Raw genomic sequence first — 20,985 nt, forward strand, 5'->3', positions numbered from 1 at the left:
AAGAAATGAGAAGTTTGGGGTTTTTTCTTCATTCAAATGGGTTAAAAGATGAAATCTTCAAAACCAAATGTAATTAAGATTGCAGAAATGCATGCTAATATTTCAGAGATGCCATCAAAACTTGATTGCATATAAATAAGAGATGTTAGCTGGACTGTTTTACAAAATCCTGAGCCGTGCTTTTACTTGCTTTTTGATACTCAGTTCCAATTTACTTGAATGCAAGAACTTTCTGTCTGAGTGCCAGGTCAGAGTAGCTGATTTAGCAGGGCGAGTATGAGATGAGCTTGGTGCAATGGAAGTGGGGCATTCTACAAATAATCAGTGCTGTCTCAGAGACTCTGAAAACTAAAAAGCTGAATCTCTGTATTTTTTTTCCTGAGAAGCTGAAAGCATATTTTTTTCTGAAGAGACCAACTGCAGTGGATTTAGTGTTAATTTAATGCAATTAAAATTTAAAAAGGATCCTTAATCTGAATATAAAAGAGTGTGCTTTATTGAAGTTGACTCTGAACTCACAATAGGTATATACTTTTAAATCTGGTTTTATGATCATGTTTCATTCAAGTGCTGTTAGACAACAAAGGAATTGTGTTTCCAAAAAAAGGTTGAACAGTACTGATTAGCATTGCAAAGTCTGCGTTTAACAAGATTAGTTTTTAAACTAAACCAGTATATTTTAATTTTTTATATGCATGGATTTAACGTACATGGTGAATAACATCTCCTTATAGAATTTTAAGTATTTGAGACTCGTTATTGTTTAAACAAAGTTGCTGACTTCATCGCAAGTGTAGCCTAGTAAAAATGGGGCCTGGAATAGTAAACTGTTGCAGAGTTGAGGCAGACACTGGTAACCTTCTGACCTCTGACTTTTACTGGAAAATGATATGCAACATAAATTCAGGGGGCCTTTTTTCTTTCAAGTATGTATACATATATATTCTAGTGGTGCTGTTCACAATGCTATAGTTGAAGTGGTGTCAACTTGTTCATTAGAGCCCCTTGCTTTTGGAGCAAACTTTAAATCCATGGGGTTTTTTTTAAGGCTGAAAAAGCTGCTTCAAAAATAAGCTTTGAACTAAAATGTGGTGTTTTGAGAGGGTTTTTGTATTCATTTAGAGCTGTTCTTTTATTAGACGGATGTGCGTGTGTTTATGTGGATATGTGCGTGGACAAAACATCTGTGGGGAGGCTTGCCAGAATGCTCCTAGACCACGCTGGAAATTGAGCTTAGTTCCTGGTGTACTTTTAAAGATTTTCAGACTTTATTTTCTCCTAAATGTGGCATTTTTAGTAGTCTGGAGGGCTTGTCATATCTGATGTCTATTGCCACCCTGCAATAAGTTCCTAGCAAGGTGCATACTGCAGCCTCAGTCAGGAAGGGTTTTCTAAAGTGAGTTTCAAGCCTGAGTCCTATGAAGTATCCACAGAAGGAACTTGTCAGTGATGTTTTAGTCAGTTCTGAAACTGTTACCCAAACCCCAGTGGTTTATTTGGGCTGGGATTGCTGCCAGTGCTTGATGGAGAACTGTTTTGTGAAAAGAAGGCTCAGTGCATTAAAACTTTGGAGAAGAGTAACAAAAGTGGGAATTTGATAACTGGAGCTCTCATGTCAAATTTAGGAAAGGAATTTTGGAAAAGAGATCCTGTCCTAGGAGTCTCTGTTACCAAGACTTGCCTTTGGGCCACTTGCCACCTTTGGGAATGGCATTGTTTTTGAGGAACAGGAATATGGTAATGGTAGCATTGTCTTGCTGAGCCTTGCTTTATGTCTTGTTTACATGAAATGCTCTGAAGGTTGAGATTGTGGTAGAAGCTCATTTGTTTAAGCAAATCCATGCCTGCATGAATACCTTCTGAAAAAAAACCTAAAAAACCCTCCAAAAACCCTTTCCCTATGGGGAAGAAGTCAAAAAATAGAACCCTGAAAGACTGAAATGGAAGAGAATTAAAAGATAGCAAATATCCTGCCTCTCCCCAACTGCATTTAATTTCCAGTTGCTGTGATTTGGTGGCTTTTTCTTCTGTGGCCTGATGTTAGGAGTGCAACACTGTGGTTAAACCCCTGTGTTCACCACTGCTGGGTGCTTTTCTTGGCAGCAGAAGGAGCCAGCATGGCACTGCCATAGCAGCCAGGTGCTGTGGAGGGGTGGCAGCAAAAGGCTGGGGACCCACATGCTCGTGCTTGCAAGCATAGGAGTTAACTCGAAATGCATGCGTTGCATGACATATATTCAGTATATTATGGGCTTCCCTATTTTTAGGAGTTTGTAAAAGTTCCTTTTGGTTCCTTCCATCTGTCAAGATCACGTTTGCCATTTAAAAAAGAAAAAGGAAAGAAAAAAAAAAAAAGAAGCAAATCTGATCACCAGAAAAAGGAAAAAAAAAAAAAAAAAAGAAGCAAATCTGATCACCAGAAATAAAACCCTCTAAAACTGTCCGGTTTCAGGTTGTTCTCACAACCTACTTCCCTCGCTGGGATAGGTAAAAGCACCTTCTGGGCCAGGTTTGCAACCTGGCTGAAAGTATCATAAAGGTGTAAATGTAAGCTTTGCATTTTCAGAGAGGCACTACAGACTGGAAAGCTAAACCTTTAGCAAGACTTTTCTTCTTAGTCCTTAACCCAGAGTGTGTTAAGGTCTATTTTTGGACTTTTTGGAGATTTTTCTTCATTACCTTATTCATTACAAATCTTGCAAAGTGTATTTCTAACCTGTTTATATCCCAGTGTAAAACACCCATCAAATTATTGCCTTTGAAATCAGGAGAGATGGTCTTTAATGTAAACATTTTAAAATCTTCTTCAGTGTGTAAATTTATTTACTTAGTAAATAGTAATAACTCCCAGCTGCTTCGATCTATTGCAGAAATCCATATTTAACTGCTAGGGACCTGTTCTGAGGTCTCGTGCCACTGAACAGCAGGATATGTTATTGCATAGTACGTTGACACAACCTCTTCTAAAGGCCTGGTATTGTGTCATCATAGGGGATAGTTGTAGTACAGGAATGCAGAATAATATTATGAAAAAGTTTTCCCATTGCTCTGAACTTAATGGGAAAGGCCTTTGGAGGTCTGTCACCAAATGGTGGTAAGAGATCTGAATTTACATAGTGGAGAAATAATTCACTAAATTCTATTTAAAAGAAGAGGAGCAAATTCTTATGTACAGGCAGGTGATGCTGAGCTCATGGCAGCACTATTTTATCTTACTTTGTCTTGTAACTTCAAAAGATTCCTGTTTGGGATATTGAGAGATCTGCTTTGTTTGTTTTTCAAATAGTGAGACCAGGAAGATGCTGAACAAAGCCTTGGTACAGTCACTTTTAATCCAGAGTGGAGTTCTTTATTTCCCATGTTTAGCTCTCCTACACAGCTTAAAAGAAAAAGAAAAATAATCCATCAGTGTCACCTTATTTGTGTGTATTGTTTCTCTCTCTTTTTTTTTTTTCCCCAAGCCTCAGCCTGCATTCAAAGCATTTTTTTAACCTCCAAATAATTCTTGCTCCTTCAAGCCAGGAGTAGAAAGCAGCGATATTTCTTTATAAAAATGTATCAATGGCTGCAATGGTTTATTTTTTTTTTTCAAGGTTTTGTAGGAGTTTGAGCAACCTATAGGCAAAAAGGCAATCGGGTTTATTATTGCTGGGAATCTCCAGGCGGTTGTTTGGAGGCTGCAAAGGCAGGCAGCAGAGCCGGGAAGAGGGGGAGAGAAGGGCCACATTATGTTCCAGATGACTGAGCAAGGATTTATATACCAGCTCGCCTTTTTTTTTTTTCTTTTTTTTTCCCTTTTTTTTTTTTAAACATGGGAGAAGAAAAGTAATAAGAGCGGGGAGGCATTTGAAGCGGTCAGATGGCCGATGACTAATGGGATAGGTGGGCAGGAGCCCTCGGATTGGGTGTCTTAATGAGCACATTTCGCACCGAGTTTGGGCTGCAGTTCCCCTTCACCTTTGCCCTTTATTGACCGAACTGACACTTCATTTTTCACATACTTCCAATTATGGCTGAGCTTAAGTGTCGCCCTGCCTCCTTTCTTTCTTGCCTATGGATGGCTTGAGAGTGGCTAAGGCCACAGAAGATATTTTAATTTGAAAAACTACCATAGCAAGGCAGGTTTAGGGTGTAACCTGAAACTGCTGTCATTTGGCAGTTTCTCCAATGAAAACAAAAGTTTTAATGCTTCTTGTTTAGCGCTTCACCACCAGTCCCCCACCAGTTTCTGTGGTGGTGTGGGGAATTGCTTTGGGGGCGATTGGGTTGGTGAGGGGTGTTTTCCTTGGGGTAAATCTTTACTGGCTGTACAGGTGTCATGGGTGGGAGTCACTGAAGTAAAGAGGTAAACCCAAATGAAAAGCAGTGCTGTGCTTGAACGAGGGCTCCTCTTTCCTTCTCAATGCAGCATCTTCTCAAATGGATTCTTGTGGTGTAATGCCCTGCAATGTCCTTTGCTGGACTTTCCCCTTATGGAAAAGCAAAGCATAATTGTGCTTGCACTCCTCAAGCCTTAGGCCAGTGTGGATATGTTGTTTTGGTAATATTTAATGCATGAATGCAGATTTGAGTGTGGCCTGGCTGTGAAGCTTTGAGAAGTGGCTGAAAATTATGCTGGGAGAGGCTGGTAGGTTGAACAGGCAGAAAAATCTGCAGTCGCCCCTTTGCTGTACGAGGAGAGCCATGATATATCTCCCACTGCTCAAGCCTGTGTGCATTTCCACGTTGGCTTTTACATGCAGAATCCTTCCAGGGCGGAAATGTCTGTTTGCTTTCGCAGGGCTTAGGGGGTTTCGGAGCATGCGGTTTTCCTACCAAATGTGGATTCTGTCGGAAATAGTTGGAATAAGTTGTGCTCGCATGGGGTGGGTGGGTTTAAGAACAAAATAGCTGCTGTTAGACCTTCACTTCCCAGCAGCACCACTGGATTTTGCAGCGTGGTTTTCACTACCGGCTCTGTCATGTGAAATTTGGGTGAGTAATGAGTGGGCATGTCACCTGTGTGCCAGTGGTGATTGCTTTACATTTAAATATGTGGAGACTATGTTGACAATTATTTACATCCAAACAGAGGCCCCCTAAACCACAGAAGTATTTATCTCAAAAAAAAAAAGTATGAAGTATTACCTACTTTATTATGTAGCCCTCTGGCATAGTAATGGCATGGCATATTTTTACTATAATATGGTAATAAAAGAATATGTAAAAGGCAGACAAAGGTTCTGTCTTTTCACTAAGGTGACCCCTGTTACCAAGTAACTGCTTTACTTATGAGCTTATTAAAAACTCAAAAAAAAATGAGCTTTTCATACTTCACAGGCATTGATGTGAAAATGAGCTGTCCTACGAGTAGTTTTCTTGATCATTTTTAGAACAATTGATTAGCCAAAGAGCCGCTGTCATTAGTTGACATTGACTGATAGCAATTTGTCACAAGCTCCGAAGGTCAGCCAGGCAGTGGAAGCTTCAGCTTGTCTTTGATTGACCTTTTCTGATGCCATTATCATGCGATCGGTTAGACTGGATGTGACCCTCGATTAGAAAAGACAGGGCATTAGTCAACAGGGGCTGCTCCCTGTGTTTTTTCTGCCTCTTTATGTGTTGTGAATCCCGAATTAAGCGTAATACGCTTGTTTGGAAACGGAGCAGTATCAGTTTTCTTGCTGAGGCTCTGCCATCCCCTTTTCTTTTCCTGATTTTCCATCAAGCAGGCAGTGCTTGGTTTGCTTTAAATCAGTGTGAGCACCTGTGCCCTCTTCCTTTGACGTGAGATATGAGATTTAAGCCAGGCCCATATTTATCTGATACTCTTCGTGTAGGTGCATATTCCTCAGCAGCACCAGCATTAATTATTTTTATCTCCCCAGAATCATGTTGTTTTTTTTTTTTAACAGTGATTGAGTGGTTGAGGATTATGCTCATAACATGATGTCAATTTATCATTCTGCTCTAAAGCCGGGGGGCGTGAAACTGGTTTTTTCCTCCTTCTAGTTTAGGTTTTTGGTTTTTTTGTCTGGTTTTGGGGTTTTTTTGGTATTTTTTTTTTCTTTTTGGTCTCATCAGCCTGATTCAGCTGTTAAACTTAGATTTTGGGAGTGCTAAGTCTGTGTGCCTCAGCTAAGCAGGGTTGTGCTTTCCAGAATGGTGCATGGGAGCAAGTTCTTACTTAGGAGCGGGTGTCTGTCATGATCTGAGCATTAATCTATTCCCAGTGTCAGGATTTATTTCAGTCATTCACATTAGCTTAAATGTCTGTTATTAACAGGCGTTTTTCTTTTCGGTCTGGCAAAGCTAACTTAAATACTTATAAATGTTGCTTGTTTTCCCTAAATTGTGGGTAACATCATTGTAAATGAACTCTTTTCCTTGTAAAAAACCTTCCTTCTTTCCATTTGCCTTACAGGGGAAACCTGAATTTTGCTAAGCACCAACTTGTTTTTCAGGTCAGCCCCCAGAGATAATAAGCAGTTCAAAACCAGCAAAACCATTTCAGCACAGTTTAATGTGACTTTTAGTCTTTGCTCAGGAAAAACTTCCAGCCAGGAAGCAGAGAGAGATGACCATGTCAGGAGGCAGATCTTTCAGATTGAGGCTACTGCCATCATTGGCAGAGCAGAAGGAGGGAAAAAGACTTTGGAAACTGTTTACCTTTAAAGTGGCTATGGAAATACAAATATTCCTGACTTCTGGGCCCGTCTGTATTCGAGAAGGAGAATCCATGTGCTGGAGTCCTTTTTTTTTCTTTCTATTTTCTTGGCAAGTTTTTCTAAACTCAGAAATGTCTACCCATTAAACATCTGTGTGGCTGTGCACAAGCCCATGTGTACATAGATGTGTATATAACAGCATGGCCCTGACCCTGAACTGAGAGCATCCATTGGCTTTTGCAGCCCCAAAGTGTGTCTGCACAGAACCAGGTGTCTTACTGAGGGCAGGATATTGAACATGCCAAACAGGAAACAGTGGTGGAAAATAATCACATTGCTAAATCATTATCTTGGGCTGTTAGCTAAAATACCTGGTGTAGGACTGAAGGGCATCTTGTTTTCCTTCTTGCATGGGTCAGAGGGAGGTTTGGTTTTGTAAGAAGTTGTAGAAACAGGTTTGAAGTTTTTAGTGTCCAAGGTGCCCCTTTCAACAGTACCAGAGTGGAGGGTCTTCAAGTTGGCTGATATTTTTTTTTTTTGGTTGCTTTATTCAGATAAGGTATTTGTTTTCCTACACACCCTGGATGTGTTCACTTAAGTTGTGGTGGCTCATTGGAGCTAATGAGCTTCCCATATGGCCTATATTAAAGGCCATCTTAGTATTCCCAACTTAAGGGTTCTATCCCATTTGCTTCTCCAGGTTTTGGTGGCTTCAGCTGAGTCTTGCAATCTGATGTAGGCAGAGTGAGACTTTAAGGTGTGTGTTGTTGGCCTCTTTAACTTGGAGATTAAGAAAACAAAAGTTGTGATCTTGAGATGTTTGTTTTGAGCGTCATTTTATCACAAGGAGTATAAACTCATAAACATGCCGTGTTTCTGGATTAGTGATGCAACAGGGTGTGCCATCAGGCTGCTTGGCACAAACCATTTTCCTATCTCTCACATAAAAGGCTGGGAGGGGAAAGATGACTAAGGCTGGAGAGATGTCTTTAAAATTATTTGCGTATGGAGAAAGTGGGTGCTTGTCCCATAATACGAGAACTAAGGGTGGGTGTTCATGGCACGGAAGCTGTTCCAATGTTGGTAGGTTTGAAATAAACAAAAATGTTTTATGTGTTGGGTTAAATTTATTGCTACAGAACAGCATTCTGAGGAGGTCAGCAGGCAACAAAAAGAGATTAGACCAATTCATGGAAAAATAGGTTCTTCTGTAGCTATTAAAAACCCTGGTCCAGATGCAACCGCTGTCTCAGGAAGCTGCCCAAGTGCTGATTGTCAGAGTGGTGCTACAGCTGCTTCTGTGTGCCCCCACTTTCCCTGGTGTTTTCCTAAACACCCGTCATTGCTCGTGTCACACACCACCACACGACCCAGTTACTTGGACAGACGTCCGCTAGTTTTTGTGTTCAAATAATTTTTTTATAATTCAATTCAGGAAATAAGATGCTGGATATTTTTGTTTATCCCTTTTTTAAAAAAAGCTTTTGCTAATGCTGGCATGCTTTTGTTGGGAAGAAAGTAGACATAGCTTGTACTTTCTTGCCCTTATTACCCCGATGGTGGGAATGTTTTGATGCTATTCATTCAAATTTGACAGGTGATTGCTTCTGTAAATGAATGCACTCAAATCATAATTGTTGCAACAGAATTGTTTGATTACCTGGCAGTAGCCTCTTTCTCTCTGATAGCTTTTGGATCACCTGTTTGCTGAGAGCATTTGACAGTCCTCATGTTTATTACCCAATTGAATGTCAGTAGCAATTGCAGCTAAAGATAAACGAAAATGCAAGTACTTGTTGACCTTGACTTTTTTCCACAAGATATTGGACTTGATGGCTCTATTGCAGTTGAACTGATAAGAGTTATAAACAGTAGTTGAGGGAAAATGTTTTATTCCCAGAGGAAAATACCACACTGCTGTGGGAAATGGCATCTGACTAGCACTCTTTGCCAAATTTGCTTGGTTCACCTTCATTTAGACTGTGGGAAAATAAAATCCAAATTTCCCCTTTTATGACTTTAATATCTCTGCAAATATGAATTCCTGTGATCTTTGTAAAGTTTTGTTGGCAGACTGTGCCAATAACAGACAACAAGCACGAGACCTCGCCGTGTTTTATGATGTGCTATAATGAGGATTCTCAATTCTTCCTCATTTTTGGGCTGATTTGATAATTACAGGGAGGGAACAGAGCTTTCTTCTCCTATTCCATGGGAAGTTTAATATGTCTATAAGCGGCAAAGACTGGGGAATGTGTGGCTGTGGGTGGATGTTGTTGGAGTGGGGCTGTGCTGGTGGGAGGACAGCCTGGGGATGAAGGCCAAGTTATTGCAGGGATGGAGAGATGGTACTTTCATTGGTCAAGTTTGCACCCACTTCTTTAGGCAAGGTCCCACATGGGGTCCTTTGAAGGTTTTTGGTAGGAGGCGGCCGATCTGGTGGTGCCTGTCCCAGCTGTGTTTGGGAAATGGGAGGGAGGGATGAACTCCTGCCCCTACAAATCTTCCTGCTATAACCCTCCATATATATATGTTAATATATATTTATTTCTAATCCTACTGTAATGTGAAACTGAAAGGAAGACTTCAATGGAAACAGGAGCAGGCAATAGACTTTGAGGTCTTTCAGGATGAAAGTCGCTGTATAAACATTATATGTAAAAAGCACAAAAGACAGAGGAATTATATTCTTTAAAACATAAGTCCTTCTTGTCTTGGGAACTGCTCTGATAAACTCTGTACAGTATTGTAGGAGCTTGTTAAAGCTCCGAAATGCAGGATTAAGCAGTGCTGTAACAGTTAGCAGAGTCAGACGAGTAATCTTATTGCATTGTAATTTTTTTTAGGTAAGATTAAGCTGGCATTACATTATATGTTTGTGGGCGAGGGGCCATTCTTCCAGGGATTAATTAATAGGATCAGCACTGTAAGATGCTGACATAATTTTTTCTAGGCACATTGATGCACACGGGCTTTTATTATTACTATTCTTTTTTATTTTTTCTTTCAATTTTAAATTCATGAATGAGATGGGGACTTTCTCTGGGCAATCAGAGCAGCCTCTGCAGCTTGCAGCAGTGGTGATGTCAGAGCCACCTGTCATCCTATAATTCATCGGGGACCACTTCTCACTGGCCTGGTGACCCACTAGTTGGTGACATGAGAAATACCAGAGGGAGATGCCTGATGTCCCTTCCACCCAAGCTGGGGTGGGATCGTAGGGCTGTGACTAAGCAAATGCCTGACACTGCTCTGGCAGGTCTTTGAATGAGGGTGATGTTGGGAAGCTGCTTTGGCTCTTTAGCCATGATACCTCCTCCATGTAGCCTTTGGTTTGATGTGCTTGAACTTTTGCTGCTCAGGCCTGGAAGGTGGGGAAGGACATGGGAGAGCATGGCTGGGCCTGTGATGTGCAGTGGGAGCAGTGTGACATCAGGATAGGCACTGCCAGTCTGCCTCCTGCTGCAGCTTGGGAACCTTCTCATCATAAGGCAGTGCCTCTGGCATATAATAGCCAATATAGAAGTCTTTATAAATTTATATATATAAAACGTATTTATCTAGTATAAATATTATGAGTATTTGTTCGGGATTTTTTCTCTCTTGAGTATTTAAAATCTCACACAGATTTTGCAGTCAGGTTTTTGCAGTTGTGCTTTGGCAAAGTGTAATGTGAAAGTGTGGGAAAGAAGAAATAGCACATAAATAAATAAAAGTACAGTGGGGACAGCCTTTTCAACTACTTGTTCCTTAGTCTTTAGTTTTCCTGGGGCTGATTCTGTGCCATGGGTGAGAGATGGCCCTTGCATCCCCAATACTGTCTATTGTCTCCAGGTTGTAAGTACATCTTCTGCAGAGGGAGAGAAGACCTACTAGAAGACACCACTTATGTCCTTGGAAAAGACCTAATGGTGGCAGACATACCCTAACTAAGGCTGAAATCTTCCCCAGTGCTCTGAATAGCAATGTCACATGGATGCATGCTAAATATATTCTGGAGTCTGTAGTGTCCCGATGGACCTCGAAGAAGGCATATCTTAGCTTTCTCTGGTCAGCAAGTGAAGGTCATGGAAGCAAGGCTTGTAGGATGGAGATTCTTTTGTTGGTCTCATTGCTGGGCCAAGAGAATCTCCTTCCTTTCTCCCTCCCTGGCACAGCACTGAGGGAGAAACCCCACAGTAGAGTTCCTGCTTGGGGTCCTGGATTATGCACACGCACTGCATCAAATGTCTTCCTAAAGCAGGGGAAAGAAGGAATGAGGTCAGCATTAACTGAACAGCTCAAAGTTAAGTGTCATTTAAAATGAGGTTAAAATTTCAGGGCACTGTCACGTCAAGAGTGTAGCAGCTTCTTGCTAAAGAGCAGGGGATAAGTTGCAGGAAAATTACAGCAAGGGGGAAAAGAGACAGCAAAGTAGAGTTGAAATGTTGTGTTCGTTCTGTACTTCTCTTCCCTTCCCCACTTAGCAAAGCATCTGTTTATCTCTCCTGTCCCCTCATCCTGCCTGTGGCAATGAGAATGCCCCAGGAGAGGCTTTTGTGCAGGATCCTGCCTGCTTTCTTTTTTTTTTTTTTTTTTTTTTTTTTTGGTATCTGTCTGCACTAACCTCGTGCAAATTCTGCATGAGGCTAGCTGCGTAAAAGCAAGAACAGTGGTGGTGTTAATTCAGTACAACTATTGGACAGACTTGGTATGGTTTTGTATTGTAGTTCTGTAATGGGCTGTAGGAAAGCAGAGGGATGTTCTATTGATGAGCAGGCTGAGCCACAAAATGTTTGAATGTCAGTCTATAAATATTTATTATTTGTGTGTGTGTTTGTTCATATACGTGCTTGGATGTGACTACTTCCTACTACTACACTTTTTTTATTCTGTCAACCTGGCAAGAAAGGTGGTAAAACCACCCTTGTGAAGCACAGGGCATTTTTAGAACCTTTCAGAACCTTTCAAATTTCCTTTATGAGGAGTGCTGTGCTAAGTTCCTTGGTGTTACAGCTACAAGAAACAAATTAGGAAGCAGTGCTAACATTAGTGTCTCACTACATATTTATCCAGCTAAAAAACCCCTGAGGTGGCCATAATTTACCAGACTGAAGAGCAGAGAGGGCTGGCATAGCCACCTTATCAAGAAATGTAAAGTGATGACTTGCTTTAATTTAATCCAAAGGATGCTGGTGACTTGTTTGAATTTAATCCCAATGAAGTAACCAGCTAACAGTCTGCAGGAGGAACATGTTAGTCATGACATGGGTATATTAGCTCTTCACCACCATTAATTACTTTGCATCACTGAAAAGCAGAATATGCATATTATGCAATTTTACAGCATGGCTTTCCATACATAATGTATTAATATAAATTAGAATTTTTTCCTAGAGATGAATGTGTGAATTGAAATGCTATGTGTTACCAATATACAAATTTTATTTACAGTTGCAGTTGGTGTATGTGAAATGACAGTATTATACTTAAAAGTGCCTCTCAAGTTGATAAATGCCAACTTGATACTAAACACATTAATACTCAGTTAAAATTAGCAATCAATTTACTTGGCTATTGGAGGTTAGCCAGGGATGGATCTGAAGTTGTATTAGGTATATCGTACTGGTCTGAATACATCATATGCTGTTGCAAAAGCATTGTGCTAATTTTAGCTTACAAAGAGGATGAAGATAAACTGCCTGCTGCTAGTTTGCCATATGCTATCCTGGTGATAATATTCAAGCCGAAAATATTCTGCAGAGAGTCTTATTGTTTCAGTAAAAGAAAAGTGGAACGGAGTTAAGCAAATTTCTGCTCTGTAAATGTATACAAAATAATGAAATAAAACAAATCTCAAATGCTGGTAGATGAGATCTGTGAAATTTGTTTTGGGTTTATTGGCTTTCATGGGAGTCAACAATTTATTTTACTATATATTTGATCCAATTGTATCTATTTCTCGCATGTAAATCTTAAAATCAATCTAAATAAAAATCGAACTTTGTTCTGGTAGGCAAAAATATAGTCTGAGTTGCTCCTAACTAGTTAAGCCTCCCATCCTTCAAGTTTGGTACAGGAATAAAGGCACTGCTGAGCTGATTTTTCATGAGCTTCTCCCTTTGCTTTGTTTATTTAAAAACACAAAACATATTCTGGTTTCCATATGGGGAGGATTTTGCTTCTGTATGTTCAGTGAGGAGCATTTGCCTTCTCCATCTGCACCCGTGGCCAGGAGAGGGGTGTGTGAGGAGGGGTGCCCGGGCCCCTGGGGTTGCAAGGGCTGGGGGGAAGCTTTGCATTAGCAAGTGGTGAAAAGCTTGACCTTCGAGTGACCTGGGTCAAGCAAACCCCCTGCCGAAGTGTCCCATTTGGACATGGATACCTGTGGGGTGAGGGAAGAGATAAAGGAAAGGGGAAGAAGATAAAGTAATCCCATTGACCTGGGAACTTCTCAGATATTACAAGCGCGGGAACATCAGGAATAATAAAAGAGCGACAATATTTGCCTGCCCCCCGTATCTGTGTAATGTCATTTCCAAAGGGCTGGAGCAGATAATAGCAAATGTGCTTTCAAGTATCAGTTCAATCTCTTGAAGTGATGGGGAATACTGGATGCTCTGATCTGGTGGGTGCTGGAGAGTGTAATACAATCCTCCTCACTGCAGAGAGAATTGTATAAATGGACAAAGATCTGCTGATTACATCTTTTGCTAAAGTGTTAAGTAAAAGATCTGGCTATAAGAGATGAGGAGTCCACTATTGTCTGGTCTTCTGACTTGTTTTTATAGGGGTTTTCACAGGAACAAATACCAATTACCAAAATAAAAGCAAGCAGTGTGGCCCGTCCATATCATGGTAGGACACATGCTCTTGAGTCAGCGTGGGCAGGAAGCTTGGCAGGTCTGTCCCCCACCATTGCCATTGCATCTTTATCTCTCTCCTTCATTGTTTGCCACTGAGTGCTTGAAATTCCAGTTTCCAAGTAAAAACTTCCTGTTTCTTGCATTTACATTCAGTTTGGTAAGACATAAATTTAGTTATCTATCAAGGAGGGATTTTTTTTTTCCTCTCTCAAGTAAGGCAAAATAGAAAGAAGAAATTAATTATGATTTGGTGATAAGAGGTAGAATTTTGCATTTTCCCAGATTCTCTGTGGCAGGAAGCATGAGGTTGTATTCTTGTGATAAGGGGATGGATGGGAGCTAAATTCAGCCTTTCCATCCTGAGTAATTTTAGAACGAGCTCTGAAGTCCAGATCTTGCTTAGAAACAGAGATGGGCATATTCAGTCTTCATTAGCCACAGTTTCCTTGCTAGACCATTGCTGCTTGCAAGTTTTTACTGTTCTGTGCAGTATTTAAAGCTAATAGTGCACATATCCTTGTAGTCATCTCAATCCTGAATTTCCCTCCGGAGAGTTTCTTTCTCTCCACTGACTGTGAAGGGACTCAGGGAGGACTAATCACCTCGTTTAGACACTTAGCTTAGCAGCCTGACTTAAATGCTTAGAGTGAGGAGGGATGAAATTGTGCTGAAAGTTGGCATTCCTTTAGGAAGAAAATGTTTGCTCTTTGTGGAGAATCAGAATAAAGTGTCTTGTACTGCTGAAGATGAGAGGAGTGGGCTCAGGTATTGTATGTGTAGGTGAGGCTGTCCTCTGCAGCTTCTGAGTATCTCATGACATTTGTTGTGTTTGCAGACCTGCATGGGTAACTGAAGTGTTCAAAAATCGTGGCATTCATAGGAAAAAGATTATATATATATACACTTAAAAAAAAATTTATTTAGGGGGTGTTCGTGTCTGTATTCCCATGCCTAGCTGTCAAGAAGCCAGGATTCCAGCTTTTCCTAACTTCAAGAAGTTGCTTGCTTTATTAGTGCATACAAGGTTTTGTTTGAAGGTTCTCATATGACTCTGGGAACCGAGGACTTAAATATAAAACATGATGAATGGGGCTTCTGAAACTGTGTAGCAGCATTTTGCTCAGCCTCCAACTAAACATCATTGAGGTCTTGCATGAGATAAGAGGTTCCATGAGGGAAGCCTTGAAGCAAAATCTGTTGCTGAGTTGAGGTGGTAGGAATGGCCATATTTAGCTTTGTTGTGCTGTTTGGGTGCAGAGTCCTTTGGCAGTTGGCACTGCATTTGTCAGAACTTCTCTCTGTTTTTAAATATAAAATTAGAATTTAACCTACTTCAACTCCAAACTAACAAGATGTATATTGGTCCTTTTAAGTGTATTTATAATCATTCAAAATGGCTCATTTTTCCACTTCATTTTTGTAGTTGTATTTGTAGCAATCCTGACTAGCACATGAGACAGAGAGGTAAAAGGGTTAATAATTTTTATGCAGAATATTGAACTCTTATTTCCATTTTGAAGTCCACATTGGATGCTGTCCTTAAAAATAGCTCTGAACTGTACTCTGTGTCCCCACTGTGCCCCAGAAACAAGAAATTTGGTGAAATTCAGGGCTTGCTTCCTTGGAGGCTGCGAGTACAAAGCCTAAGGGTAGTGCTTGAGGCTTGCAGGCGTGGAGGGAGGGCGGGTTACTGGCAGCAGCAGTGTGGGCTTTCATTCAGCACCTTGTCAGCCTGTCTTATCTGGGATCTTGGGGGATGGCTCTCCAGGGTAAACCCAGGGAAGGGAGCTGAGTGAGGTGTTTCCAGGATTGTCCTGGCAGAGGCTTTCTTGTCAGTCGTTCTGCTGGCTCTGCAGGAGTCATAACCAGCACAGATACTTGCAGTGCCTTGGAAAGTTGGGCTTTCCAGCGTGTTTTTCTGACTGCTCTGAGACTTTGACCTCCTTCTTTACAATTCATGGAATCTTTGGATGTGCACCTGTCATCTTGAGCCTCCCCTTTCATGCTTTTCGGTGAGGTTCCTGTGCAGCTTTGAATATGCATGAAGTCTCCTGGGCTGGTAAGGGGTGAGCATAAAGGATAGCTTCCCCATGATCTTACAGGCAATTGCCCTTTCCAGGTCAATATTGCCTTGTTCAGGTCACTGCTGAGATCATATTCATTGCAAATATGGTGCTTATGTCAAAGTACCTTCCATAGAAACTGTTAAGTATAGGTGAGGATGCTTTTCAGCTGAACTTTCAGTTTCAACCCATGATTATAGACGAAAATCTGTCTCCTCATCTGCCTCAGCCACAAATCGCAGGTGCAGCTGGTCAGGCATTTAAAATGACAAAATTCAGAGTTGCTTTGCATAGAAACCAGCATCATGATTAGCAATGGTTCAGAGGCTGGCATTGTTGGCGACTGCTCAGATGATTTGCAGGTATTTATGAAAGCCTTTTCCAGTCTCAAGAGAATCACCTGTTTTGGCATCAGTGAGCATTGTTCCAGAATTGCGATGGGAAAGAGTGCAGATCTGTGGCTCTGATTGCTTTTCTGCCTGACAAGCCTTGGTGACCCTGTCTTCAGGCTGAGACACTTGCCTGCAGGTCCTGAGGCATCAGCCATATAGCAAAAGTTGTGTATGGAGGAAGAAAGCAGCTAACACGCTGTTGGAAAACTGTGTTTTCTCAACATGCAATGAGTTTATTAGAAGAGACTCATTGAGAGTGGAAGCAGGAAATAGTATTTACTAGGATTTATTTGACTGCTCCAGGATAATTTGAATACAGGTTTTCAAGTATTTTCTTTCTTTTTACACACATCTAAGACTTCTCTAATATGAATATATATTACAAAGCTGTCCTGACCTTCATCAAAATAGTCTGCTAATGTTTTGCCTGCCTTTATCAAATTGCACTATGAAAGAACCACTCTGATTCATATTTTTAAGGGATGTTATTCTGACCTCAAAAACTGATACTTCCTTAGCCAGTGCCAGAAAGCCCTTTCTGTGGTTGTAGTCCCCATCTTTTCAGCAATTAAGACTCAGGTGGCATCAGAATAACAACTGATTTTAATAGCCACTTCAGGCACCTCCGTTCTGGGGAGGAAGCATGCAGAGCTTCTGCAGAGCCTCAGAGCTCTGCGGTGTGACCTCAAGTGACCAGACACAAAAACCAGTGCAACTCCTGAACGGAAAGGTCTACATCATCCAAACTGTGCTGAATCTTGTCCAAGGACACACTGTTTACCTGTTCCTTCCAAACTGGTCAGTTTTCTGCAAGGCTGAGATGTGGATGTTGGGGGGATTTTTTGCTTATCTCAGTGCAGCTTGGCTGGTTTTCCCAGAGCTGCTCTTCACTAGCTTGTATGTTGAGGATTGTGTTTTCTGTTTTGATTGAAGCTGAACATTCCCACTGTTGACCTAAATTTACCGCCTCTTTCATGTCTGAAAGTATTTGTATGTTCATTTGCAAGTGTGCAGGCTGACCATTCCAATCACAAGCAACAAGACTTACCAGTTAGCTCCAAAATGCATCTTGCTGAAGGCAGTGCCTGAAAACACATTGCCATGAACATGAGGCAGCCAAGCTTCTGTCTGGCCCTTGAGATGTGTACCCAGACCTTAATGAAGGGCGGGGTTTTCCTTATTCCAATAAATAGATTTTGTTTGGAAAGGTGAGAGGCAGAAAGAGAGAATGTATTTTCACAGTCCTAAATAAAAGGCTATTTATGCCTAATACATTGGCAGAATTATTCCAGAGTAATTTGTCCACAAGAAAATATGATCCTTGTGTCACTGCCAAGGTCAGTGAGACCTATGGTGATCTGCAGAGTAAGTTCAGGTCACCCAAGTTAAATCTGCCCAGGGGCTGACTTAGCTCACGCATCACATTTTTTCCAAGATTAATAAAAGCAAACATCTTCTATAGATGAATGCAGGGCTAAAACTGTGGTCAGCTCTCTCCCTGGAGCCAAGGTCTTCTGCTTTTCCGTTCTCCTTTCCAGGTTGTTCCTTTCATTTCCTTTCCATTCTTCTCTTTTCCTGGCATTTACAGGATGCTTAGAAAAATCTGTCTTTTCCTTTATGAGGCAACCAATGCCTATAAAACCTTCCTTGATATCTGCACGGACAGGAAGGACACAGGGATGTTGCTGGTGTTTGACCCGGTGCAGCGTTGGCTTCTGTGTGTGTGTGGTGTGTCCTTGCACATCAGCTGAGAAGCACATCCTGACAGCTGAGGTGAAAAAGATGGGGAGCACAGCAGAAATAGATTCCTTGTTGGCCTCAGCTGGGAGGGTGCCATCTGAGCAGGGTGTTTGGCAGTCAGGAGGGTGAAGCTGGTGATTTTGTAGGCACTGCAAGGCTGCCTCAGGAGGAGACAGATGGAGTGGTGAGCTCGGCAGGTGAGAGTCCTCTTCCACCACTGGTGGGTGGAAGGGGTGAGACAGGGTCCTCAGCCCTTTCAACAAGGATGTGGTTGTTTCATCAGAAAAAGCGAGATTCTTCTTCCTTGTGGTCTGTACCTGCCATGGGGAAGCTGATGCCTGTGGTTTCAGCCTGCTAGAACCTGAGGTTTTCTTTAGCTTCCTTGGTTACTCATTCATGTCATTTAAAGTGCATCAGATTACTGAAAGCTTTTACAGTTTTTGCTTTCTACACATTTCTACTGCTCTTAGAGATAATGACAAATGCTGTGAGTTGAAAAAGAAACCAGAAATAATTTTGGCTTACTTTTTGAAGGATGTAAACATTTTATTTATTTTTCTTAAGATATGGATGGCTTTTTGCTATGACCCAGCTTTACTTTGAGATTTCTGTCAGATTTTGGTTAAACACTCTTATGGAGTCAAAGAAGTGAGCTGGATATGGCTGAATTAACTCCTTCCTATCATCCATCTCTCTCACAGCTGGAACTGATGCCATGAGATGTAGCGACATAAATAAAAATCAAATTCTGGGGTGCACCAGAACCTTGCCCCTTTCCTCCTATCAGTTTGTCTATTCAAGGTAATTCTAGGCAGGTAATATCTAGGAATATGCAGTGATGGAAGATGAAAGGAAAAAATAGAGTGAGCATGCACCTGTAGATGATATTCAGGGAAAGTTTTTAAGTGTCCAGCATTCATCTGACTTTTCTTTCACCTTCATTGTGTGTTTTGGACTCCAACATCTGTTTGTTCCTGAATGATTTGCATTTGGATTTGTTGGTTGTTTGTTTTAATTTGGAAAAAATCCACACCTTAAACTGTAACTGCACTGCAAATCAAACATCAAAACACACCAGAAGCTGTGATAGAAAGTCGTGGGAAGCCAAAGACATACCAGTGTCATGAATACATTAAGTTGGAGCCTAAGGGGATGTGCTAGCTTAGTAGGACTGAAGTTCCTGAAAGGACTGTCACTGCCTGTGTGCCCCTAGGTAGGGACCATCAGGGGAACTCAGGACCTGAGCCTGGTGGCCAGTGGCCAGCCACAAGGAGCAGGGTCAAGACCACCTCCCCATCACTGTTATTTCTCTGAAGGGCTCTCTGAGCCCTCCGAATTTTCAGGCTCTGCCATGTGGGCTGGGTTCACACCAGCCACCTGGATGCACCCTGACCTGCCCCTCAGTGCCACCCCACCTCCCCAGATCCAAGGAATATTTATGGGAAAACTGTTTGCAGCAGAAGAAGAGTTAGTGGCCTGATCACCACAGTAGTCATTGCTTGATGCCTGTCATGCTGTAGAGCCACAGAATCCGGGCAGAGCAGAGGGCAGCAGGAGCTCTGTGAGTGGCAGCAGTGTGCCTGTTTGCTGGCCATCAGACCCAGTGTCACCACACCTTCACATTAAAGCCTGGCTTCAGGACTGATTTTCCTATTGTGCCTTTCTTAGGTGCTACCTCATCACAGCAGATTTGCTTTTTGAGCTGGGAGAGGAGCAGTAGTGGAAGAAAATTTTATGTGAGCTTGGCTCTGCCAAATTTACTCCTTTTGGCTTCTCACCCCCTTCCCAAGGAGCAGCCTCCCACTGTTGTCACGGATACTCCAGAGGTGCCACCTTTTGCTGGAGGAACAAAAGCAGTGGAGTTAGGATGCTGGATAGCAAGGAGCAGTGGGGAAAAACATTAATTCTGTGTATGCCCTTCCCTTGAAAGGTCTGGCAGAGGGATGCATGTTTTATAATACAGATGTTTTTCCTGAGTTCATGATGTACATGCTAACATAAGGTTTTGTGTTTGGGGGCCAAAGCAGGCTGCTTCTGAGCATCCCAGACAGAGCTAGGACAGGATGAGGGGAGGAAATTTCAGGTGTTTTTCCTGAGTTCATGATGCTTCTGAGCATCCCAGACAGAGCTAGGACAGGATGAGGGGAGGAAATTCATGGTGCAGTCCAAATGCCATCCATTCAGTTCATGATTGCAAATGTTTCTTATAGTTTGTTAGAGAACATGAGTATAATTTTTTTGGATCCTGCTCTTGCCTTCTTCATATGAAGCCCAGGCACTAGAAGATTCACAAGTCCCTGATGTTCTGACCCTCTCTGCCCAGTAGTTCAGGCCAGCAGGCACGTGGACCTCAAAGACAGCTTGTGGAAGCTGAGGTTCTTCTGGGTGGACATGGCCAGCCCTCTTCCCTGCCCTCTTCTCCATAGCTGTGAGATCCAGGGTCATGCAGTGGGAATTACCAGGTTGTCTCGTGAAGGTTTTTGGAGTAATACTCCATAACAAATCTAAATTATCTTCCTCTTGCTTTAAGTACAAAGAAATAATTAATTTGTATCATGGGTTTAAAGCCAGATGTTTTTTCACTAGGTGCCCAGTTGGGAGGGTTCAGTGGCTGGGATTTGCTGGAGCAAGTGAATCTGTATAAGGCTGTATGATGTGATGGCTGGTTTTTAGCAATGGCAGTGGAGATGTTGTTACTGTCAGAACAAGAGAGGTGGATGAGATGGGGGCATTTTATTCTCATCACTTTTAGAGCTGCCTTTTGCAATTGCAAAGTGACAATATTTGTCACTGTATGTGGGGAAGTAGAGTATGTGATGCAGCCATGGCATGCAAAGTGAAGTTCAATGTTCGTTTTCTTGCATTTATATCTTGGTTTTTATTGTCAGATGATGTATCTGATGGACTAGGGACGGGGAAAATTTTTTGGCTTTGACAACTTCCAGTGGGAAATGTCTCATGTGGGTTTGGTAGGTCATGAATCCTGACTTGCCTGACCTGCAGTTAGACTAACCCTCTCCTGTTCATTGTGGCTGGATGATTCTGGTGGCTTAGGGGATCCAGCTCTGCAAAAGAGGATTTGGGGCAAACAGTATCTGACCTATAGCTCCTGCAGTGCAAACTGCAGCTTGGGCCAGTACTTGAATTGTCTTGAATTGGCCCAAAGTAAAATGCTTTTGTTTGGTTCAACAATCCCAAGTATTTTGGTTTGTCTTGCCCAACATTTTTAGAAGTATTTTCAATAGAACAACCTCATTTTGAGTTATTTACACAGTGTCAAGGTTCTGGCACATATTTT

The 20,985-nt window shown here is 41.8% G+C and overlaps 1 protein-coding gene across 6 annotated transcripts in view; it reads left to right on the forward strand.

Moving 5' to 3' along the window:
• Positions 1-20,985, forward strand: part of MEIS1 (Meis homeobox 1) — a 108,042-nt gene that overhangs the window by 27,195 nt on the left and 59,862 nt on the right. The gene's annotated exons all lie outside the window — the stretch shown is intronic.

Source organism: Passer montanus, unplaced genomic scaffold (genome assembly GCF_014805655.1).
Source record: "Passer montanus isolate IOZ18808 unplaced genomic scaffold, ASM1480565v1 scaffold40, whole genome shotgun sequence".
Taxonomy (NCBI): Eukaryota; Metazoa; Chordata; class Aves; order Passeriformes; family Passeridae; genus Passer; species Passer montanus.